The sequence below is a fragment of the Papaver somniferum genome, unplaced genomic scaffold (assembly GCF_003573695.1).
Source record: "Papaver somniferum cultivar HN1 unplaced genomic scaffold, ASM357369v1 unplaced-scaffold_133, whole genome shotgun sequence".
Taxonomy (NCBI): Eukaryota; Viridiplantae; Streptophyta; class Magnoliopsida; order Ranunculales; family Papaveraceae; genus Papaver; species Papaver somniferum.
This window is the reverse complement of record NW_020622492.1, coordinates 17,887,092-17,900,328: the sequence shown is the minus strand read 5'-3', so window position 1 is coordinate 17,900,328 and position 13,237 is coordinate 17,887,092.

Here is a 13,237-nt window from a genome sequence, read left to right as displayed (position 1 = left end):
CTGCTGATGAGATATGAGCTTTTCATCTTCAGCTCTTTTCTTCTGTGATATTCATCACGTCCCTGCTTTCCCTCCGCATCTGCTAATATGAATAAAGCATATATCTTAGCATGGACGACTCCCAGATAATCGAGAGACATACAACGTGTCAGCCTTCCAGCGTCTCTGAAAGGTTGATTCACCTCAGAATGAGCATCTGCAAAAGTCTTCATCTTTGACTTCATATAGCGTTCCCCGGAAGAGCCAGAAGAGTGGTTGTAACCAGAAGTCACCACTATCTGAGGCGAAAGACATGGAGTCATGGATATACCAATAACAAACGCGAAACAAAATGGTAACAACCCAACTCTTACCTATTTACTATTTCACTAGCTGTAGTGATTATAACGTCAGAATTTCGGAAACTTGCTCGTTCCTTCAAACCTGCAAAGACGAGCAAGATTCATTATTCAAAATCATGACTTGATTTTCATAAAACCATGAACAACCCACGTGAATTTTAACATCTACTGGTTATTCAAAAATTGAACAGACTTCCATTCTGCAATTGTGAAAACTCACATACAGACATTATTTCACCATGTATAATTGTCTACTTTCAACGTTTGTTCACAATCAAAACATTGATTTTACAAAAGATACATTTTAAACGTGAAACTCACGTAAATTTGAAAAACATATATATATATATTTTTTTGCTCCCTCGAGAGTATATTTTCAAAAATTTGTGAAAGCTTACAATCGAATATAAATTTTTCATGAAAGCTCATAGACAATTTTTTTTACTAACAGACGCACGTCTATTCAAAAAAAAAATTTCCCTCGTACAAGCATCCACCTATGAAACGAGAGTTTATTAAAATCTCACATGTTTAAAAAAATATTTCCTACATTAGGGATTATTGCTAGTTTCTTAAACTAACGATCGAACGAACGTTTGTTCCTAAAACAAGGATTTTTACAAAACTCTCGTATATACATGCATATGTATATATAATTTTAACATGAACAACTCATGAACAAGTTATCAACTTCATAAAAAGAAATAAAAAAAAGAGTGGTGCTACACCAATTTACGCTCGTTAGACGATGCTATGTCATGTTACTGGATCTTCGTTTAAGCCATGGTTCGCTCGTACAATCGAAAATCCAGTAACATTTTATCTTACGACTAAGTTCAATTACTTATTTCGTATGTAACTAAAAAAATCACCATCCAGTGCTGACTGAGGAACATGATTGTCCCTTAATAAGCAGGGGACTTAATGTAGATGATGGATTTTCGATAAACGCTAAAATCGTAAAACCATAATTGTACATATTCCTGATCCAGCAATCAGATGAGTATTGAGGCTCATGTCTCTCATTGAAGCATCAAAACTCATGCCGCAAGAGTCTCTGACTGAGTTTATTATCTCTCAGAGCATACGTGAATATGCAGTCTCTCAACTGAGGCAACGACATATCTCATGAATATTGAGCAATTTCAGTAACCACTTTTATATAGAATCGAACGATTGGACGGCTCCTAGACAGCTCGCCTGCTAGTATAGAGCATAACGTCTTCAGGATGTAACAATGTTTTCCCTGACTATATAAAAGACATGTGTATAGAATCTTAATGATTGGAAGGCTCCTAGAAAACTTTCCTGCTAGTATAGAGTAATAACGTCTTCAGGATGTAACAATGTTTTCCCTGACTATATAAAAGAAATATGACGCTTCAACAAGCTCATATCGCTCAATTCTTGAATAATTAATGCTCCTAGATGATCGTGCTATTATAGAGCCATCAATTAATTATTTCTAAATCATTAGATTCATTAACTGAATCCTTAGAAAATATTCTACGTTCTTCATGATATTTCATTACTTCAATTCATGGTTCTTCCCAGCAGAATTCCATGGGTTAGTGATAAATATTCAACGTACGGGCATCTGAGTCGCTATCGAGTAAGCCCCGACCAAAATGGTGCAAGTGTATTCAACAATAATGCATTAACGAGCACCTGAATGCACGAACGAGCATTCAGAAATACGAAGGAACGATGAACCAATGCAAAATAGAAAGGAAAATAATAATAATAATAATAATAATAATAATAATAATAATAATATTAAGCAAAGACGCTAGGGGACTGAGCCCACCGTACGAACAGTCATGCCGTGGCCACTCGCACGCCTAATTCCTTATTTTATCATATTTTATTATTTTTCCTTCATCTCATGAAAATTCCTTCATTTGAACAAATATCCTACATTTTAAAGAAACTCCTCGGTTTCATGGTGTTTCCTCCATATCAAGGAAATAATAAAAATTAGGAAAGATGTTGCAGGACCAAGCTCACTAGCCGGCCGGTCATGCCCTAGTTGTGGCCGGTCCCACACCTTGCATTCCTTATTATTTTTTTATTATTATTATTTCCTTCATCCCATGAAATTCCTTGATTTCATGATATTTCCTTCATATCAAGGAAAATATATAAAATTAAGGAAGACTGGCGGGACCGGGCCCTAACCGGCCGACCATGCCCTAGTCGTGGCCGGTCCCACACGCCCCTTATTCTATTATTATTAATTATCATTCTTTCCTTCATCTCATGGAAACTCCTTCACTTTAAGGAAAACTCCTTTATTTCAACAAACTCCTTGATTTCATGGTATTTCCCTAAAATTAGGAAAAGTGCCATGGGACCGGGCATATTGGACGACCGGCCATGCCTTGGCCATATCCGGTCCCACACTTCATGATTCCTTATTTTATTATTATTATTTCCTTCATCTTATGAAGTTTCCTCAGTTTGAGCAAAAACCTTGATTTCTTCATATTTTCTCAAAATGTTGCTCAAACGCGCATCAGAAAATATCAAAATTCTCAGGACTGAGACACGAACACTTTGGTGACATGAGCATATTACCTTGACCGACCAAGGTTGGCTCTTTGTCTTGCAATAGGCTGGTCCCGCACATTTTCATCATTTGACCTAATTTGTTCACATTAGGTTAAAACTCTTCCAAACAACTTGGAATTTCATAAAACGATCGTCATTCGGTTTCATGACCAACCAGGGCCGGTTTCACGACCCCTTGGTCAGTCCTTCATCTCTTCATAATTTATTAGGTTTTATCACCTAAGGTTCAGACGAATATTATTTTAATAAATGATTAAACCAGCATTTAATCATCCTTTCACCAACTGGTCATTAAGAGACTTTGGTATTTACTCACTCGAGCATCTGGGCACTACATGGCCGGTCCATCATCCCATGTATCCGGTCCCTCCTTCACTCCGTGGTTGATTTTCAATAAATTATCAATTAATCAGCAATTGATCAAAATTAGGGTTTCGAATCCACGGCTCTGCAAAAACATAATTCTGAGCATATTCAAACACTAATAATTTTACGTTGATCCCGTGATCAACATTTTAATTATTATACTCGGCCCAGTCGTCAGTATCTTAAACTAATATTTTATTTGGTCCCGCTACCAAAAATTCATCAAACGAGTAACATTTGCTCAGATGAGATGAGCAATATTTGCTCAGACTAAGGAATGTTGGTTCAACTATCAATATTCAACAATTCATCAAATGAGCAACATTTTCTCACCTTAACTATCAACAATTCAACAATGATACCTTTGTCTCCACAGACACGTTTAAGTCATGAGTCCCAGAATATTTGTTCGACTCAGCAATACAAAGACTCATCGTCTCATCAAGTCAGCAAATGACTAACTAAAATAACGAGACATCAATCGTGTCACATGGGGGATATCAACTAGGGTTTTGGTTTGGCGGTCTACATCACGTGTTCATACACGATGAGAATGTGAGCAAGTCGTGCAAGCAGTTAGAGAAGTTAGCAAAGTAGTGGGTATGAAATCAACCAAGTCTCTGCACGATGAGCAACTGGTTTTAACACGATTTCAACTTCCCCACTCTTTGACTCCAGCAACTGTCACACTTCATGGGATCAAGGTGTCTACAACTCTTGCAATATAAATAAGTCTCTGAATCATGATTGAAAGGAAACGACACTCTTTCGTCGAACATACAAGAGAACAAGAACTCAGCGTCTGAGCAATAACTCTCAACAGAGCATATTCAATCAATCAGAACTTATCTTATTTATTCACGCAGAATACACAACAAACCTACACTTTCGATCACTATTGATCTCACACATTTCTCAGCTTCCCTCCTACAGATCGACCTATCCTCTAGTGTGACCGAATTGACTCTGGAACGACCATTGTCTTGGTTTAGGACGGAGTCCTATAGATTGATCTCTCGAATTCAAAGCACTCCCTTTTTGCAGTGCATCTGTGTGAGGTTAGACAGTTCGCTCGGTTCACGGAGTTTCCTCCGCACGGTCGTCTCCTCAATTCTTTAAAACCAGCAACTCGTTTTACCCCATATACAGACTTTAACAGGTTTACCAATAAATACACCTCCCCCCCCCAAAAAAAAATAAATAAATCACAAAGCACTTTGGCGACTGCTCTTTATGGTAAAATAGTTAAAGACATGGACAGGGTTTACGAGTAGTCAGACGGACAAAAAAGCAATTTTTGGTTGCCTGTAAGCAGTGCATACTGAGGATTTTCTCCTTGCTATTCCGATTGAGGGCCTTGGACCAAATATGTCACCCATGGAGTACCGTGCGATCTTTAAATATAGATTGATGATCCCTTTATACCCTCTGGATTCCTGTTGTCCTGCTTGTTTCACATGGTGTTTGGATGCCTACGAAGAACATGCAGTTCATTGCAAAGTAGACCCTGGTTTTAAATATAGACATGATCATGTGAGGGATACTTTGTATGATATATTATGGAGAGCCGGTATCTCCTCAAAGAAAGAAGCGACTGTCAACTTTTTGATACATTTGCTTTTTTTAGCTCCACAAGCGGTTGGACTCCTAAAAAGAGTCCAGAAAGTCATGCACAATAATGTCATGACTCCCGGTTCGAGAGAGTTTGTTTTCCAAAGAATAAGTTTTTGCAATTCAGAAAGGGCTTGCCGCGCAGCTTGTTACGCGATTACCTAAACTGTAAGATTTATGACAAGGATCTTCAAAGTGTTTCTCTTTTTTCTCTCTCTTAATAAAAATAAACAAATAAAAACTTAAAACACAAATATCTTTTGAATCATATGTCCAAAAATGATAAATTTTATATCTTCGGAAAACTCTCGATGAGAGCTTTCCAACGAGTACCATTGTTGCTATATTTCGGGGCTTTTAATTTTTACCTTATTCTTTAGCTATGAACTACTCCCTCCGTTTCTAATTAATAGGCTGGTTTTGTTTTTAGAGAAAATTAAGAGAACTAATCACTAAAAGTGGTCCTCATGACACTTGTCAATAAAAGAAGTGAAGTGAAATGGACCCCATGAAACTTGTCAGCAAAAGAAGTAAAGTGAAATGGTTCACATGACACTTGTCATCAAAAGAAGTTAAGAAAAAAGTGGTCCCAGAAAACTAAAGTAACATCTGACTTTCCCAATTAGGAAACCAGCCTATTTTTTTGAAACATCTATTTATAGAAACCAGCCAATTATTTAGGAACGGAGGGAGTATTATACGAGTTCGTTCTGCAAAATGAACTAATTTAATGAACTATCATACTAGCTAGTTCATTCTAGAAAGTGAACTCTTAGAATTAAATAACATACGAGTTCATTCTACAAAATGAACTGGTATAATGAACTATTATTACGAGTTCATTCTACAACATGAACACATATCACGGGTTCATTCTACAATATGAACTACCATTTACGACTTCATTTTATAATATGAACTACAATAATGAACAACTGTTATGAGTTCATTCTGCGGTATGAACTACCATTCTTAATCATCATTACGAGTTCATTTTACAACATGGATTATCAATCCTACAATATGAACAACCATTATGAGTTCATTCGAAAATAAGAACATCTATCACATGTTCATTCTACATATTAACTATAATAATGAACTACCATTGCGACTTCATTGTTCAAAATGAACTACTATTATGATTTTATTCTACAAAACAAATTGCAAATATATACGAGTTCATTCTACGAAATGAACTGCTAGAACTAGAATGAACTACCATGTTCTAAAATAGTGTTCATTCTCGGATATAGATTACTACTATACCGAAAAAATAAATAAATTCTGAAACATAGTATGATGAGTACTCGTTGTGTGAATCTCGGCGAGACCTTTCCGAATATATAAAATTTATAAATTTTCGACTTATATTTTGAGAGATATTTAATTCTTTAAGGTTTTTATCTATTAATGTTAGGAAAAGAGAGAAATTAGTAGTGAAAATAAAGAAGAGAGAAAACCAAAAAAGTAAATCACGTGAGGAAGAAAGAAAATAAGAGATGAAAAGGGTATTTTAGATACTTTAATATTTTTGAATAAATAAGGACCAAACAGAATTCCCTTTTTGTTGGTGGACCAAACTAACTTGAGACCACATAAAATAGGACCAAACGATAATTTCCCATTTAATTTAACGTAAAAAGAAACCCTATTGTTTTTAATTTTAATTCGGTTTTCTTCCCAAATCGAAAGATTGGACTTTTATTCGGTTTTTCCCAAATCATTCTAGGCGGTTGCTTTCTGTTTTATGTTCCAAAAAAAAAATATATTAAATCAACGAAAAAAAGTCCAAATAATATGTAGGCAGTTTTCATCTACGGATAATTAAAGAAACTCTAACAAAGAAATATGGCTAAATTATGAACCCACATTTGGGAAATAGTTCTACAAATTGGGGGATGCTAAATAAAAAAAATAAAGAAATATTATGAAGTAAAATGAAGAACCCTTTATCTATATATTTTTAGTAATGGCTAAATTATCGTAATTTAATTAGTTGTTTATTATTTATTAGTGAGATAAACATACATAATACGGTTGTTGATTTTAGATTGTATTAATTTTTTCGGGGATTTTGCATTTCCCCCTCAAAAAAGATGTCTATTTTGCATTACCTCATTTTAAATTGATAATAGCTGCTCTGTTATAACTGTCGTTAACCTATAACTGTGCACGTGTAGCGCACGTGAGTATAATAAATAAAAATACATTTTCAAAACCCAAAAAGAGGAAGATCAACAGTTTGGGTATCTCACAGTAATAATAATCTCATTATTTTTCAATCACCACCAACCTGCACCACATACACAAACTAACACCATCATCAAAAATTCATACTTGGGCCCAATTTAAATTGATAGTTTAAATCCCAATTCAAACCCATAGTTCCAAATGATTATAATCGTTTTTCTTAAACAGAGAATTGTTAGCATCATTTAGCCCCGTTTAGGATCTCGACTGTAATTAAATCATTCACCATTAACATCAATTTAGGGTGGCGGGTAAGGGTGATTTGGCAGAAACATTTGTAACATTTAATCCAGATATACATGGATGACTGGTGCGAATTTGTGGAAATTTGGATAACAAGTTTAAGTCGCGGTTACAAGGAGAGAGATAAGATACTGGCATTTATATAATTGATGAATAATTGTGATTGAAGGTGTTTTGGAGTTCTACCGAGTGCAGGAAAAATGGGTTAGAAATTTAGAATAAACTTAGGACGGATTCAAGGAAATGCTTTGCCGGAATATCAGTTCAAAACTGCTGTTGTTGCCGTTGATAATGGAGATAAATAATGATGGATGGAGAAGATCCAAGAGTATTCGGGGTTTGTATGGGATATGGAGACATGGGCCAGTGTTTTAATTTGAGTCAGGAAGGAACGAGCTATACAAATGCTGAAGTCTTTATCTGTGGAGAGGGTCAACAGAGACGACGACGAAGATGACGAAGAAGAAAGAGTTGTTTTCCTCTCTGTCTATTTTTGATTTTATTCTCAAGTTTATTTTGGGATTTTTACAGGTATTTATTTATTTTTTATACTCACGTGCATAGTTAACTCTAGGGTAACAGCAGTTATAACGGAGAGGGGGTTTCACCAGTTATCAATTTAAAACGGGGGTAATGCAAATATCAATTTTTTTTGAGGAGAAAACACAAAATCCTCCTAATTTTTGGATGGAAAAGAAAAGAGACAAGTCAAAAATCGGCATGGCCTTCATCCAGCATCCATGCCGATAATGAACGGTCGGCATTGTCGCAGATTGAAGACCATACTGACTATTGAAGATTTAAACTAGAAAAAATAAAATAAAAAAGACAGACAATCAGTCGGCATGGTCTTAATGTTGAAGACAATGCCGGCTAAAATTTCCCATTTGATAGTTAATTTCTACTACCGTTTGTTTCCTCAGGTGGATTCATTCCTTTCAAAACAAAACTAAAAGTGCGTTTTTCAAATCAAAAGTATCAGTTTAAATCAAATAAAATAATTGAAAAAAAAGATATGCATGGGATGATTCAGTGAAACTCATTTGGTAACGCAAAAAGAGTTGAAAAGTCAGTATGGTTTTCGCTGATGAAGACTATGCTGAATTAAGATGGATAATTTTTTTCTCTATAATTTCTTTTAGATACCCCTTATCGATATACCTGGTGTTACCTAACTCACATTATCCGCCAATTTATGGAAATATCCCTCAAATGTGGGTTCTAAATTATTAGTATTTCTTTTGTAACTTCTAAAAATAAACTAATGGTATAGGCTGAATGATCATCAATTTTCAAAGCCGACAAAAAATAACTAAGAAAAGAGTTATGCAGCGTCTTTTTTTGTTTTAAATATTACTTATCTAATCGCTCACAAGTATATTATTACAGTACATATTTTTTTTGGCAAAAATTTAGATATTGAGTTGTAGATAAAAATTAATATCTATATAAAACCACGAAAACAAATCCCTAAAAAATTCGAAAACACCGAAAAATCGGAAGAACGGCTTTGGTTTCTAGAATTATAAATCGACGAGGGCCTGGTTTGGTTTTAGATCTAAGATGATTGTCGTAACCATATCTCGGAATCGATCATAATCATATCACTTTTGGTTTTTATTTTTGCAAATTTTGTGTTTCTCTAAGTGATATGGTGGGGTCCTAGTACTACCTTGATATCACAGTTGGGATGAATAGAGTGATTGAAATCGTGCCTCATTGTAACCAAAAATCAAAAAAGAAAAGAATATTCATATAATTCAACATAAAAAAACAAAAAAAAAAGGAATTCGAGAAAAAAAAGAAAAGAAAAAAAGATCGATGACTAGGCATTTGTATATACCAGTTGAGTTGATACCATAATTAGGATTAAGAAAAGTGGGAGAAAGTTTCAATCTATTAGGGATCATCCTGGCTTTGATATTCATACTTATATTTGGAGAAACATTGTTCACCTTTGTCAACTTGTGCACACTTCATTATCTCCATACTCATCTTCTAATCTATTCATGTGATTGAACTTCGGTAAATTCTGGGTATCATGCGCCGTTGTCGACGACTATTTGGAGTAGAGTTATGAATTCTTTTATATGCATTTTTATATGTGAGTGCAAACTTGTGTACATCAATTGGACTCATACAGAGTAATGATTCCCATAGCTAAAAAATAAGTAGGTCAATTATAAAGATTGTTTAGTACCGATTCTCAAATATTCACAAGTAGTTAAGATTTGGAGTAAAGGTTTTGTGGGTATACCTCTTGTAAACCCTCCTGAGATAGTACTATATCTTTAGAATCACCGAGGGGTTTAACGACTTGTTGCACATGCTAAATAAAACCATGATTCCTGCAAAAGTAAATTAGGATTTTTTTTCTTTCTTAAACTTTGTTTAGTTTAGTTTAACTCGAGGGCAAGCAATATATAAATTTAGGGATATTTGACAACCACTCGGTTTATACATTTACCACCATATTTATATGGAAAATTTCTTGTTTGGTCCTAGGACCATATAGTTATTTATAGTAGGGTCCAACCGGAATTTTTTTTTATCCGGAGGTCCAAAATTAATTAAAACATGGAAATATCCATAATGCCCATTACTACCAAACGTGTGTGTCTACACTTCTTACAAATTTGAGTACATATCTGGTACACTGCTTAAAAATTCGAGTACATATTTGCTACACTGCTTACAAATTTGAGTACATATCTGTCGTACTGCTTACAAATTCGATTATATATCTGAATGCTTACAAATTCGAGTACATATTTGCTGCACTGCTTCCAGGTAGAGTACAAATCTGTAAGAATCAATGATAAATAAATTAGAAAACGTATTACATCACATACATTGTAGGATCATACAATGTAGCAACCCAACCTTCTATGTTCCTCCAAATCCATTTGCAGCACACCTTCTTTCAGACACACGTCACAACCAATTTGTAACTTCATCAAGACCACCACCGATTTCACAAGCTTGCAAATATGAACCAACAACAACTCATGTTCCTATCATTCAAAATCTGTCATTTCTTGCAATAAGTTCTGAACTGCAACTCCAGATCATCTCCATATCCAATTCCAGTACTGAATCAAACGTAACAAAGAGCATCTATTTCAGTATTTCATATACGTACTGAATCAAACATAACAAGGAGCACTTCCTATGAGTATGCGATATATGTACTGAAGATTCATGAACTACAAATCAACAGTATGACAACAACAGGTGACAGATCTATGAAAAATAAGAGAATCGAAAGACATATTACAGTATTTCACATAAGTACTGAAGGGTAAGACTAAAAAAGGAGCAAAAATACAGCAAATAGCACTTCCTATCAGTATTATACATACATACTCATGGATCGAACCAAAAAAATTGGAAAAACTTCAAATAAAACAAAATTAGAAGAGTTTTGTATCAGTACGCCATATATGTACTGTCAATTCATACACGAAAAACAACTGTAACAAACCTAAAAAATGTTATAATGTTGAACCAATGATAAATCACAAATAACCGCTACAGTTTTAGTTACCTGTAACCCTGGGAAAACAGCATTGTTAATCGCAGATTCCATATCAACCCAAAGAACATGATCTTTCTTGAAGAAAATCATGCCACCTCTGGGACCTCGTAATGACTGAAAATTGAAACAGAAGACATAGTAAACAACATGACCCTTGAACCTAAACCAATAAAAACAAATGCTGCTTGTGTTGGTGTCAGTAGTTGCAGTCTTGCAGACTTCATGAATGGGACTAGGTGTACCTTGTGAGTGGTGGTTGTTACAACATCACCGTATTCAAATGGGTCGGCAAGTAGAGATGCAGCAACGAGACCACTTATGTGAGCCATATCCATCATGAGAAAAGCCCTAACAGAATCTGCAATCTTCAAGAAACATAGCAGGAAAGGGAATTAGGTGTGCGTAATGGGTTAACTAGTCTGATTCTCTGATCACTAAGAATCACAACTGTTAACAATCAAAAGATATGTGTACACCTTTCTCATTCGAGGATAATCGAAATCACGAGGATAAGCACTAGCACCAACAATGATGAGTTTTGGTCGAAAGAGGGTGGCAGTTTTCTCAAGCATATCATAATCAATAAGTCCTGCAAATGAATTTGGTAATGAATCCAAATTATCAACGAATTATAAATGAACAACAATAGAACACATAATCATTACACAATATAAGAATGCAGAGCAGCACCTGTTGATTCATCAAGACGATAGGGCATCGATTCAAAATAAATCGAAGTCCCAGATACCCGTCTTTTAGGAGTCATAAATCCATGTGACAAGTGACCTCCATGAGGAAGATCCAGACCCTATGCCAGTTACATGAACAAATTAATACAACCCCATACTTTGAAAGGAGAGTTGATTACATCCCTTAGGGGTTCAAAACTGATTTCAAAAAATTGGAGAGAAAGAGAAAGATGACTCAACTTACCACAATACGGTCATGTGGGTTGAGAAGTGCAGTGTAAACTTCAGAGTTAGCAGGATAACCAGACAGAGGTTGGACATTAACTCCCCATTTCTTTGGGTCTAAGTGAAATGCAGCCAAAGCCCTTTGTTGACAAAGTGTCTCTAGCTCATCAATGTACTCATTGCCACCATAGTACCTACATTGCAGAATGAAATGATCAAATGTATTTCAATACAAATACAGGGAAAAAATACAGCATTAAGCACCATATTTACCTTTTACCATGAAGCCCTTCTGAATACTTGTTTGTGAGACAAGAACCCACAGCTTCCATCACTGCGCGAGATGTAAAATTCTCTGAAGCAATGAGCTCCAAGCTGTTAAACTGACGATTCTTCTCACTATCAATTATTGAACGTACTTCAGGGTCTGCCTAACTTGAGAAGGTAATCTATCCGCAGTAGTAGTACCCAACTTGGGAAAAAAAGTTGAAGAACCTTTAGTAAAAAGATTGAGTTGTTGTACAACAGCACCCATTATTGCATCTCCACTGTATGCCTGCATCTTCTTCACTTCTCCTTAAACATAACAAGGAGCACTTCCTATCAGTATGCGATATATGTACTGAAGATTCATGAACTACAAATCAACAGTATGACAACAACAGGTGACAAATCTATGAAAAATAAGAGAATCGAAAGACATATTACAGTATTTCACATAAGTACTGAAGGGTAAGACTAAAAAAGGAGCAAAAATACAGCAAATAGCACTTCCTATCAGTATTATACATACATACTCATGGATCGAACCAAAAAAATTGGAAAAACTTCAAATAAAACAAAATTAGAAGAGTTTTGTATCAGTACGCCATATATGTACTGTCAATTCATACACGAAAAACAACTGTAACAAACCTAAAAACCATAAAAGCGTCAATCAAATCGATTTGATTATCAGAATACAATCAAAAAAACAAATCAAAAGAAGAAAACCGAACAAAATAATCAAACAAGATGATTAGAAAGCATACCTGGAAACAGAAAACAAATATTCTCCTCGTAAATCATAAGAATTTTATATTAGTACACCAAATATGTACTGTCAATTCATACACAAAAACAAACTGTAAAAAACCTGAAAACATAAAAACGTCAGGAAAATCGATTTCATGTTCATAATACAATCAATAGAAGAAAAACGAAAAAAATAATCAAAGAAGATGATAAGAAAACATACATGGAAACACAACAAATCTTCTTGTCGTAAGTCATAACGATGCATCTTCTTCTTCTTCTTCTTCATTCAAAATAAGCTAGGTTTCTGTCAATACAGGATATACGTACTGTTGTTTCATACAAAAAAACAAATCTAAAAACAACAAAATGGAACTAGTTAGATC